The 10,720-nt window shown below is 38.6% G+C and overlaps 1 long non-coding RNA gene across 1 annotated transcript; it reads left to right on the forward strand.

Moving 5' to 3' along the window:
- Positions 1-1,827: 1,827 nt before the first annotated feature.
- On the forward strand, positions 1,828-9,898 carry LOC143960070 (uncharacterized). The gene is made up of 3 exons (XR_013270250.1): positions 1,828-1,952; positions 7,378-7,542; positions 8,686-9,898. It is a non-coding gene; the product is annotated as an uncharacterized LOC143960070 (long non-coding RNA).
- The last annotated feature ends 822 nt before the right edge of the window (positions 9,899-10,720 follow it).

Consider the following 10,720-nt stretch of genomic DNA (forward strand, 5'->3'; position numbering starts at 1 on the left):
CCACACACCTAGGGAAATTACAGGATATACAAGTACCCCTTATTACTAATTTCAAGAAGGTGTTCAATGTAAAGAAGCATAGACACACTAAAAAGTCATTTATGTGAAAGAAAAAAACAACAAACAAAAAGAATAATAATGCCCCCATTGTAATCCAGAGACAGTTACTATGTTCAGTGTTGTAAGCAACATTGTTCATAGAGTTCTGCTGTATGCCATTCTGTACCCAACATATCAGTGCTGATAAATGCCACATTCCTGGCACTGCAGAATTATTAACACAGCATGGGGCATCCTGAGTGATGTAATGTCACCGAGCATTCTTTAGACTAAAGCCTAGTACACACTACTAGTTTTTTTTTTTTTTCGTCAACCAGCAGGGCTGAATGAAAAAAAACTGACAGCTCAGGAAGAGCCACTTTACTAACTATGCAATGTTAGTACAGTCATCTAACCTGCCATTCTATTGTGTTCTGACACGGGGACAGCCCCCCTGCCAGAATACTCAGCCATTGGCTGAGAGTGCTGATCGGGAGCTGATAGGCAGACCTTTTTTGGTCATGTCCCTTCGACATAAGCAGGCCAAACGGCTTGCTTCTGTTGGACTGGCTGCAGTACACACAGGCCAATGCCACCCAACATTGGGCCAGTGTGTACTAGGCCTTAGACTTCAATGGAGATAATGTTGGCATAATTTGATTCAATGGCAGCTAATTTGCACACAGAAGCACCAGAATGGGGCAAATTATTATCATGTGATTTTCACAGATCACATGATATGTAAAAATCTTTTAACAAACTCTACACTAATTATGCTCTGCCACTGGAAGAAAAATTTGGAAAGTGTATGTCATAAGCAGGAAAAACACAATACAACATTTCACTTCAGCAGCCCTTGTCTTGCTAATAGATTTACAATTGTTTGGTGCAAAGAAACATGCCACGGGTACATATACATTAACTTCCACATATCAGACACATATTGAGTTGTCTCCCTCCATTGTGCTATTGCATGTGCAAGCACCACTGGCAAATAGTTTTTGGGGTTTTTAATTTTACAGGCATTGCTTACCTGTCGGTCTGATAGTAAATCAGGCTGATTAAATCAAATTAAATATCCAGCATCTGATCTGTTTGCTCAATATAATTTTCTCATCAATATTGTCAGAGACTTTTAAATAACTTTAGAGTATCTGCAACCATTCTAGTAGGTAGACCTATTTACTAGATGTAAATAAAAATAAAAAAAAGAAGCTCATTGGTGTTTAAAAGCTATCACCTTCAAATATTTTAATGAATAGCATTTTATTTATTTCAGGCACAGGGGAAAATCTGTAGAAAGAGCAGTCTGTAACCTGTGCATCATCTATGCAAGAATACTGAAAGCAAGGGCATTCAGTAAATTATTATTTCATCTAAAGCAGCAAACTTAGGAATGATAAAGGATTTTATTTTTAATCAGGAGTTGGCATCACATAATGGGCAATTTGGTAAATCACCACAAAAGGCTTTAACATACATCTTTAGCTCTGATTAAGTGAAAACAAAAATCCATGCTGGGGTAGATGGAATACTATTGGAATTTATTAGGTTTTTGCATATGCACCAAAGCCAAATGAGCTTCTTTAATTTCCATAATGAAATTGTTTTTGTAAAGTTAAAAATACAGTAATGAGGCCAAAACGGTGTGCTTTCGGAGGCCCCCACGGTGAAACAAATGAGATTTTAGCTTCTCTAATTGGGCATACTGCAAGCTGGGCTGTGCACTGTCCTCGGTGCAAAATGTTTGTTATGCCTAACAAAAAGGGGTCTACAGCTGTCAGCATCCTACTATGTAAGCTTTTCAGAAGTCAAGCCATCAGAAAGACTGCTGCTCTCAGGCTGAGACCACCCAAGGGGGGAGATCAAGAGGAACAGCTACACTCTTCCCTGATTAAGAAGTTCCTCAGAAGGTAATTTTGTTTATGGGTTCACAAAAGACACTTTTGAAGCAAAGGCTGAGAATTCCATGCATCCTTCCAAAAGCTTTTATTTCATGCTGCAATGAACATGAATATATTTTATTTCCCCTATAACATAAAGCATTACCTGTCAAGGAAAAAAAAGTCCCTAGCCTGACTGTTTCCCTTAGACAACAAAAGTTAAAGCTCAGTTTTACTTCATCCACAGTGCCAAACTCAGCTGGCTAACTGCCAGCATCTACACCATGGTGACAGCTTGTAAATCCCAAGCAGATTTAGAGCCATTCACATGAATCATTGGTTCCTACTTGTTTCGTACCTTATGCTTTTAACTGCAGGATGCAAAATAATAAGGCCAAATAAAACTGCTTGTTATTGGATAGGCTGACATTCTCTTCAAATATGCTGGCCTTGGCAATTTTCTTTCTTTTTTTTTTTTTATGCAAACCAATGTATATCAGATATTTAAGGCAGTGTTTTAAAATATTGCTGATTTAGCAGATTTTTAAACTGAACTTTACAGTCAGTATTGGCTTATTTGCTGAGGTAAATAGCAATGTGCAGAATCTGGTCACTAATAGCTACCAATCAACACATACATCTCACTGTAAGAACTACAAATGGAGGAATGGTAAACTTTTGTTCATACAGGCTACTGCATTGTGCATGTCATCATTACTTTGAATGCTACATTTTAAAAATTCACATAGGGGTTTTTTGCATCTGTAGCTTACAGCAAAGATGGAATTATGAGGTATGTTTCATAGTTTACATTAAATTCCAAATCAAATTACCTGCACAAGCATATAATAAAAAAATGTTTTTTTCAAAATGAATTTTGTTTGGGTATAAGTCCAATTATAGTGAACGTGGTGCCATGAACAAAAGAGTGTTAGATAGAAATAAGCAAATTAAGCTTCCCAAACTGAGGTTCATTCATGTCATGAATATTAGCATAGTTAATCCAATCCTCTGATTCACTTGATTCCCTTATCAGCAAACCCCTTCATCCTAAAAGGGGTCTTTTTTACTTTATGGATTCACTTGATTGTTCTAAAAGCCCACCTGCTTACTATATTGTGTACATTATATAGATTGTCAAAATAATTCCAACATTTCTTACCCATCAATCTAACGAGTATGTTTCCTGCATCAATGAATTCCTCACTAATACAAGAGTGGGAGATTGCAGGTGGGCTTTTAGGGTGCATCAGTGAACTGATATGGGTGCCTTAATGACCTGTGAGCGATGTCCATTAGGTTTAACTGTACCATTCACAGTATTATACAAGCCCTTACCACAGTATATTCCTTATTCAGGAGCTCCAAGCAAATGGCCTATATGCAGTCTGGGCACCATAGTGACATAGAACATTTGGGCATGTGTAAACACTATGGACAATATTTCAAGCACTGGAACAAAACTTAAGATTAAACATTTTCTGCCACAAAACACTTCCTCTCTGAAGGAGAATCTTTCATTTAAAATTTTAAAAATAACCACATCTTTGAAAAGAAAAAAACACAGGGGTAACACATGAAAAATATCCGCAATGCAAGAGACAGTTTGTCAAATTGTGCATATTTGCTGTCTTCTGCAACTTGTAGACATCAGGTGACAGTTATTTAACAGCTAAGGAGTCATCCATAAAAACATATTTTGCATATTGTATTTATATGCTTAGTGAATGACCACATTACCACTGTGTATCAACCCCTATTATGTATCAAAGAATGCATGATTAAATGCTTATTAATTAGAGCCACAATTCAGTAATACAAATAAAACATGAGTGTGTAATGTTTCACAGTCACCATTTTATGTCAATTGATAGCTCTATGAGTAGGAGTGGCAGTCTATTTTTTTCTTCTTTCACTTGTACATTTGTTTTAGAGCTAATGGAACCCCATAAACACAAAGGGGTTTATTTACTAAAACTGGAAAGTGCAAAATGTGGTGCAGCTGTGCATGGTAACCAAACAGCTTCTAACTTCAACTTGTTCAATTAAGCTTTAAAAAAAAAATGGAAGCTGGTTTCTATGCAGAGCTGCATTAGATTTACCATTTTGCAGTTTTAGTAAATCACCCCCAAAATGTTATGATAGTGTATTTAGTGGAACTTTTGCGTGAGTTCATTTGACGTTGCATAGTTACACAGTACAGCCAGAACCTAAACCTGCAGATCCAGAGGAATGTCAAAAAAGTATAAAAGGTATTCCGACTTGTTACAATAAGAAAAAACATATTTTCTTGTATTTACATTTACTAAACAGAAATTAATGCCATGGTTTGTGCTACTCGAGGTCACTTATAAATACTAAAGAGAGTCAAGGACAGTGGGGACTTTTGACAGTAGTGTTGGCCCCTATGCAGTCAGATTTTGTTTCAGATTTGATCTGGAAAAATCAGGAATGCTTACCATCAGCTTTGTGTTTACCTGAAAAAACTACAATTGTACCGGCACTCAGACCTACCCTTTCTTTCTTTCTAGGTGAGCTGCAAACCCAATCTGACTCCCCCACCTTGTGGGTTAGAGATAAGTGCACAATATATACTTAGGGGTTGCGCCTCCTTCTAATATCCCCCCCCCCAAATTATAGAAAATACTTCAACTAAATATGTACCAAACACACTTATAATCACTCAATCTGTGTCCTCAAAAAGCGATCACCCAAAATAACCCCCTAGAATATAGTGGTTTTTTTCTATATTCTAGGGGGTTATTTTGGGTGATCATTTTTTGAGGACACAGAGTGAGTGATTATAAGTGTGTTTGGTACATATTTGGTTGAAGTATTTTCTAGAATTTGGGGGGGATATTAGAAGGAGGCACAACCCCCAAGTATATATTGTGTGTTTACCTGGTTGTATATCATTTTAAAGGACTGTACATGATTATTGGTAAATTTGTTGATCCAACAAATCTAATCTGAAACAAAATCTGTGAATGGCTGGCTTAAGAGGATTTTTTTTGACTATGTGCCTGCGGACAATGCTTAAGATAAGTTATTTATCATTATAGTGAAATTGCAATAATTCAACCAGGAACATTTTATTGATATTCTTTTACAAACAAAAACTGTCACCATCCTATCAACCACAATGGTGCCCCCAGTTTTAATTTTACTTATGCCAACTGGCATTCCCTAGTCAAAAGAAAATGCCTAGGTAGGGGGATTTTATTGTAAAGTCCAATGGCAATTGGTGAAGCAGAGCCATGACATCGAGAAAATCCTGTCCCAATAAAATAGTGAACATAAACCAGAAAGGGGCAGATAAGAGACTTTTCAGGCTAACAATGGTTGTATTAGGGATTTTGTGGTGTCTGCTCTTCGATAGGATAGGACCTGGATGGAATAAAAGAAAACTCATAATGTGTACTAGGCTTTAGTTTTAACATTTTAAAATAAAGTTCCAGTTCAGTTTAAGAAACCTCATCTTTTTTTAATTTCAGCATACAGCCAAGGTGCAATCGATATATTGGAAGTCTGTTGCATATTTGGTGGTGATGCTGCCTTATTCATGACTGTTGAGAACAGTTTCTTAAGCCTGGTACACACTATGAGTTTTTTTTTCATTCATAACAGCAGGTTTAACAGGTTTAACAAAAAAATCAGCTCCACTCGGACCCACTGTGCTAACTATGCAAGTATACAGATTTCCCCTGCTGAGCTGTTGTGTTCTGACAGGGGGGTGGCCCCCCGCCAGAATACTACGATCCGCCATTCACTTAGAGCACTGATCAGAAGATGGTTGGCTGCTGGTTTTCCAGCATGCTCGTCCGACAGAAGCTAGTCAAATGGCTGGCTTCTGCTGGACAGGGTGGCATACACCCTGGCCGGATTTCGTCCTTTTTCTTTTTAGACCTGGCTAATGTCTCCCAACATTCGGCCCACGTGTGTGGGGTTAAAATCTTAAGGAAAACCTAATTTATGCCTTTTTCCTAACAGTTTTTCTATTTCCTTCAGCCTACCACCTGTACTCTGATGAATTAATAAGCCCTACTTTGGAGAGGGTCATTTTGCATACATTTTACTGTGTGGAAGCAAAGTATTGCTTCCAATCTGTTTATGTGTGATTTTTATAAAAAAAAATGTAAAAACAAATTTTTAAATTTAAATTTTTAAAAATAAATCTCAAAATACTTGTATTAAGGCAGCCAAATTCTCGTATACCACATCACTGAAAATCATCTTCTGTTTTAACAATAACCACATGAACTATATTGAGGAAAATAAAGAATTTGTCTTACTAGACAAGACAGAATTGTGTATTTTTGCTTGATTACTTGGCTAAAATGTAAAAGATAACTATACTTTCTAGACTTGTGCACAACGGGAAATTTTCTGTAGTTTCAGTTTGTTATCATTTGTAAAATATATAATTTTGTTTTGTTATATTGGTTATGTAAATTTGTTTTCGGATATTTCGTTATTATTCATAGAGTGTCAATATTCTTTATACTGAATGTCAAATCATGTCAAATGAATAATCCAACCTCCAGCACAAAATGAATCAGCCGTTTGAACTGTAAGATTTACTTTGAGTTGACTTTTTGTTTCATTAGATCTTTAACGAATTACCAAATAATGTCAAATTCATTCGTTATATTCGCTATAATTTCTTTTGTATTAGTTGATATTCTTTTATTTTCATTTTTTTATTATTTTTTTATTTTATTCGGACATTCGGATGCATCTGAATGTCCGAAAGATGCAAAATTGGTAGTAATTGGGCTGAATTTCGATTTGTTACGAAACCAATTGCACATGTCTGATACTTTCAATTTACTTAGTAACTGACCCTACTCCCCCTCCCAGTGCTATATATACCCCTTGTGGGTATAGTATATTAGATCAGAAGGTGACTTGGTCCAAGAGCTGTAGCCAATGCTGGGCAGCAGTCTGTCCTCATTTCAGTAGGCTTTTTGGTAATTTTTCTATTAGGGCCTATGGAAATAAAACTATCCATGAACAGTACTGTGTAACCCAAAAGGTTCAGAAAATAACCAGGTCACTGCCCGGTTCAGCATAGTAAGTAGAGGGGATAGAGTTAGGAATAAGTTAAAGTGATACTAAACATATAATGCTTAATTTCCATCATACCTTCCATTTATGTATAAAAATCATGCCACTGTATTTCATTTAGTTGCTGTTCAGAGGTCCATGATGTTTTGCAGGTCTTTCCTGTGCTCAGAGAAAATTCTAAGGGGGGAGTTTCTAGTTTCTACCTGGTGTATGAATCTGTGTTTGCACAGAGTAGAGAATTAAAATAAATAATTAAATGCAACAAAGTGTTTTAACGCTTCATACAAATTTATATTTCAAAGCAAATGTGGATTTTTTAATTTTTTTGCAGTAATATAGTGTAGGTGGAGTTTAAGTTGACTAACAATAGCTTTCACTTTGTTTACAGTGTAAAGATATCTGGAGTAGGTTTTGGCAATCACAGGCTGTGTCATGCCCCTCTAGTCTGTGTCTATGTGCTAAGACTAACACAGAGGTGAAGCTTCCATCAACCACCATCTTATATCCTTCCCCCATAGTGTTTGGCAAAACGAGGACATGGAGGAGGAGGAAGGTAGGGGAGTGCCATTCTCCATTGTGTATACACCCACATGAGTGACACTATAGTCACATCAGATGCACAGATAATAAAAAGGAAGAAATGAGAAGCTTAGAAGGGAACTGAAATGGGAGCATGCATAGTAGATGTCAGTGACTGTCTTACACAATGTCATGCTGCAGCAGGGACACAGACAAGGAGGGAAGGAAATTGAATAGGAGGATCAACCAGGAGTTTTGCTGTCTACAGAAAACAAATGCTTTAATGCAGCCATCATGGATGGTCAGGCTGCCGTGTTGCCGCATTTCAACAGTAATTTACGGGGACAGTAACGTCATTCGTGTGCCCCTACAGTGGACACTGGGACACTGTCATGTGTGCGTCCCGCCTCTGGTTGCTGGGACACTATTGCGTGTGTGCCCCACCCTCTGCTGCTAACAGCAGCACTCGCTCCCAGCTCTTACTCCTGACCAGACCACGAGTTGGGGCGTGATGTCAGGTACGTGCCCCACCCCTCTTCTACTCACCACTACCGGCTAGCCTCTCTCTCCTTGCGAGGTATGATACCTCACAGCTTCCACATCCTGCAGCTTGGCACATGTGCAGACTTCTGCCCTAAAGGTATGTGGAGCACATTTTTTGTTAAGGATCGCTGATGAATCGCTGATGGCCATATTTTGTATAAGGCATACTGATGGCCATATTTTGTAAGGGGCACGCTGATGGGCACATTTTGTTGCGCCCATCAGAGTGCCCCTTAACAAAAAAGTTGCACATCAGAGTGCCCCTTAACATAAAATGTGCCCATTGGAGTGTCCCTTAACATAAAATATGGGCATGCTGATGGACACATTTTATGTTAAGGGGGCACACTGATGGGCACATATTACATTAAGGGAGTACTCTGATGGGGACAACTGATGTGATGGGGACACCTGAAGTAAGGGGGCACTCTGATGGAAACACTTGATGTAAGGTGGCACTCTGATGGGATTACCTGATGTAAGGGGGCATTCTGATGTGGACCCCTGATATAAGGGGGTACTCTGACAGTGGCAACTGATTTATGGGGGTAGTATAATGGAGGCACACAATGTAATGAATTATTCTGGTAGGGTCACTTGGTGTCTTACACTGTTGGGGACATTTACATTTCAGAATATTACCAGAGTGTGTGGAGGAAACAGTAAGAAAAGCGCCAGAGAGCACAGCTTGCGCCAAAAAAAGAAAAGAAGATGCGTACAATCTTTCATGGCACGGACTTGTGATTCAGACCTTAGCCGAAAAATGTTTTAATTTTAATTTAGTACCCCTGCTCTAGTGGATGAGTGAGTACAAGCGCAATGTAATATAGCATATATTGACAGTTTCTGATGATTTGGGTTTAATGACACTTTAAGAGGTAAGTCAGTTACAGATACATTTACATGTATAGTTACACATGAAGAAACCTGAAATTGAATAACTAAAGCCATATTTCTATTTGGCTATATATTTAGATCTACATTTGTCTACCTTTACTCCACCCATTTTATTTTCTATTCTTTCTCATTTGAGCTACACCGACACCCAAAAACATTTAAATTCATGGAAACAACCTTAGGCCGCGTACACACGGGCGGACTGTCTGGCCAACTAAGTCCGTCAGACAATCCGACAGACAGTCCGTCCTACTTTTGAATGAACGGACTTGACCACACACGATGAACAGACAGTCCACTGAAAGCTTGCGCGATGACGTGTACAGCACGTGCGACGGGACTAGAAATACGACGTCCAATACACTGCAATGCAACCTTCGGCCGTGTAAATCCTTTCTGAGCATGCGCCATACTTAGTCCGTCCAACTAGCCTACTCACGAGCGGACTGTCCGCTGAAACCAAAGTTGGACGGACAATATTACGGAAATTCCGAAAGACTTAGTCCGCCAGACTGTCCGCTGAAGCCCACACACGAGCGGACTGTCCGCTGAAACACGTTTCAGCGGACTAAGTTGGACAGACAGTCCGCCCGTGTGTATGCGGCCTTAGCATCAGAGTTTGTATTTTGGACTTGCTTAACCCAAATATAGGAGCTCTGTTATCACAAACATTCCTGGTTAGACACGCGTACCACGGAGGAGTATCTGAAATACTGCAGAGGAAACAACCGTCATTGCAAGTTTTCTAACATGCTCTATTGCTTTCTTCTTTAAGAGCATTCAGCTCTTAGTGAACTGTATAAAGTTGCTCAATACATATGTGTTTTTTACTTGATTTAGGTAATTTTTTCAAGATCTCGGCAACAATGCCATAACTATGGCACTATTACACATTCTGTATTTTCTGGTGCCCTCCCTAATATTTATGTTTATACTGCTTCCATTCTTATCTTGCCTTTTCTTTCTCTGTTTCAGTTAAATAATGTTCATTTGTTAAGGTGACCCCGCAATCTTCAGGGTCACATAAAAACTATCATATAATATACCATGGTGTATAAACAAAGCAGTCTAAAATATGTTAGTCAACCCTATGGAATAGTAAAAAACTGTTACATAATACTATGCTATTTTGGTGTTATCTATGAAAAGCAGTGCCCCAAAATGTCCACTACAAAGTTCTACAGCATTGGGGAACTATTAAGTTCAGAGTATTCATCACTATATTACTCTTCCACTCGGAAACAACTGAATTCAAAAGTTCAAACACATGCTATGAAAACATAGTTCTGTTTACCTGTATACTAAAAACTCCCATTCCTCCACTTTTCTGGACAAGTATTTGACACTCTTGGTGTCAGTTCTAAGTGAACAGTTCATTTCCAAGTAAATCACAGGAATACGAGTTTCAACTGTGCTTACTCTACACAGTCCACCATAAAAGGTGAAGTCTCAGACATCCCTATGCTATCTACTAACCACGCAATCCTCATTACCTCCCACTGTTACAACTTCTCCAAGTATTAATAATAACAGCTGTAAAGCCTAACATAGGCAGAGCGATTTCTTTCAGAAAGAAAATCACTAGATTCCGTCACCAACACAGTCCGTGTGGAAGGGAAAATCCCTCTCATGGAGCCATTGTGTTCCCCAGGCAGGAGAGCTGTCCCCGCCAGGAGAACACAGTGATTACTATACAATAATGTAATGCTGAATCTTCTCCCGGCCAATCAGGAATCAGGTCATGAGACCCATCACCCAGTTGGCCAAAAGGA

Source organism: Lithobates pipiens, unplaced genomic scaffold (assembly GCF_037356315.1).
Source record: "Lithobates pipiens isolate NorthernLeopardFrog02 unplaced genomic scaffold, aLitPip1_a1.2 Scaffold_8, whole genome shotgun sequence".
In the NCBI taxonomy this organism is placed as follows: domain Eukaryota; kingdom Metazoa; phylum Chordata; class Amphibia; order Anura; family Ranidae; genus Lithobates; species Lithobates pipiens.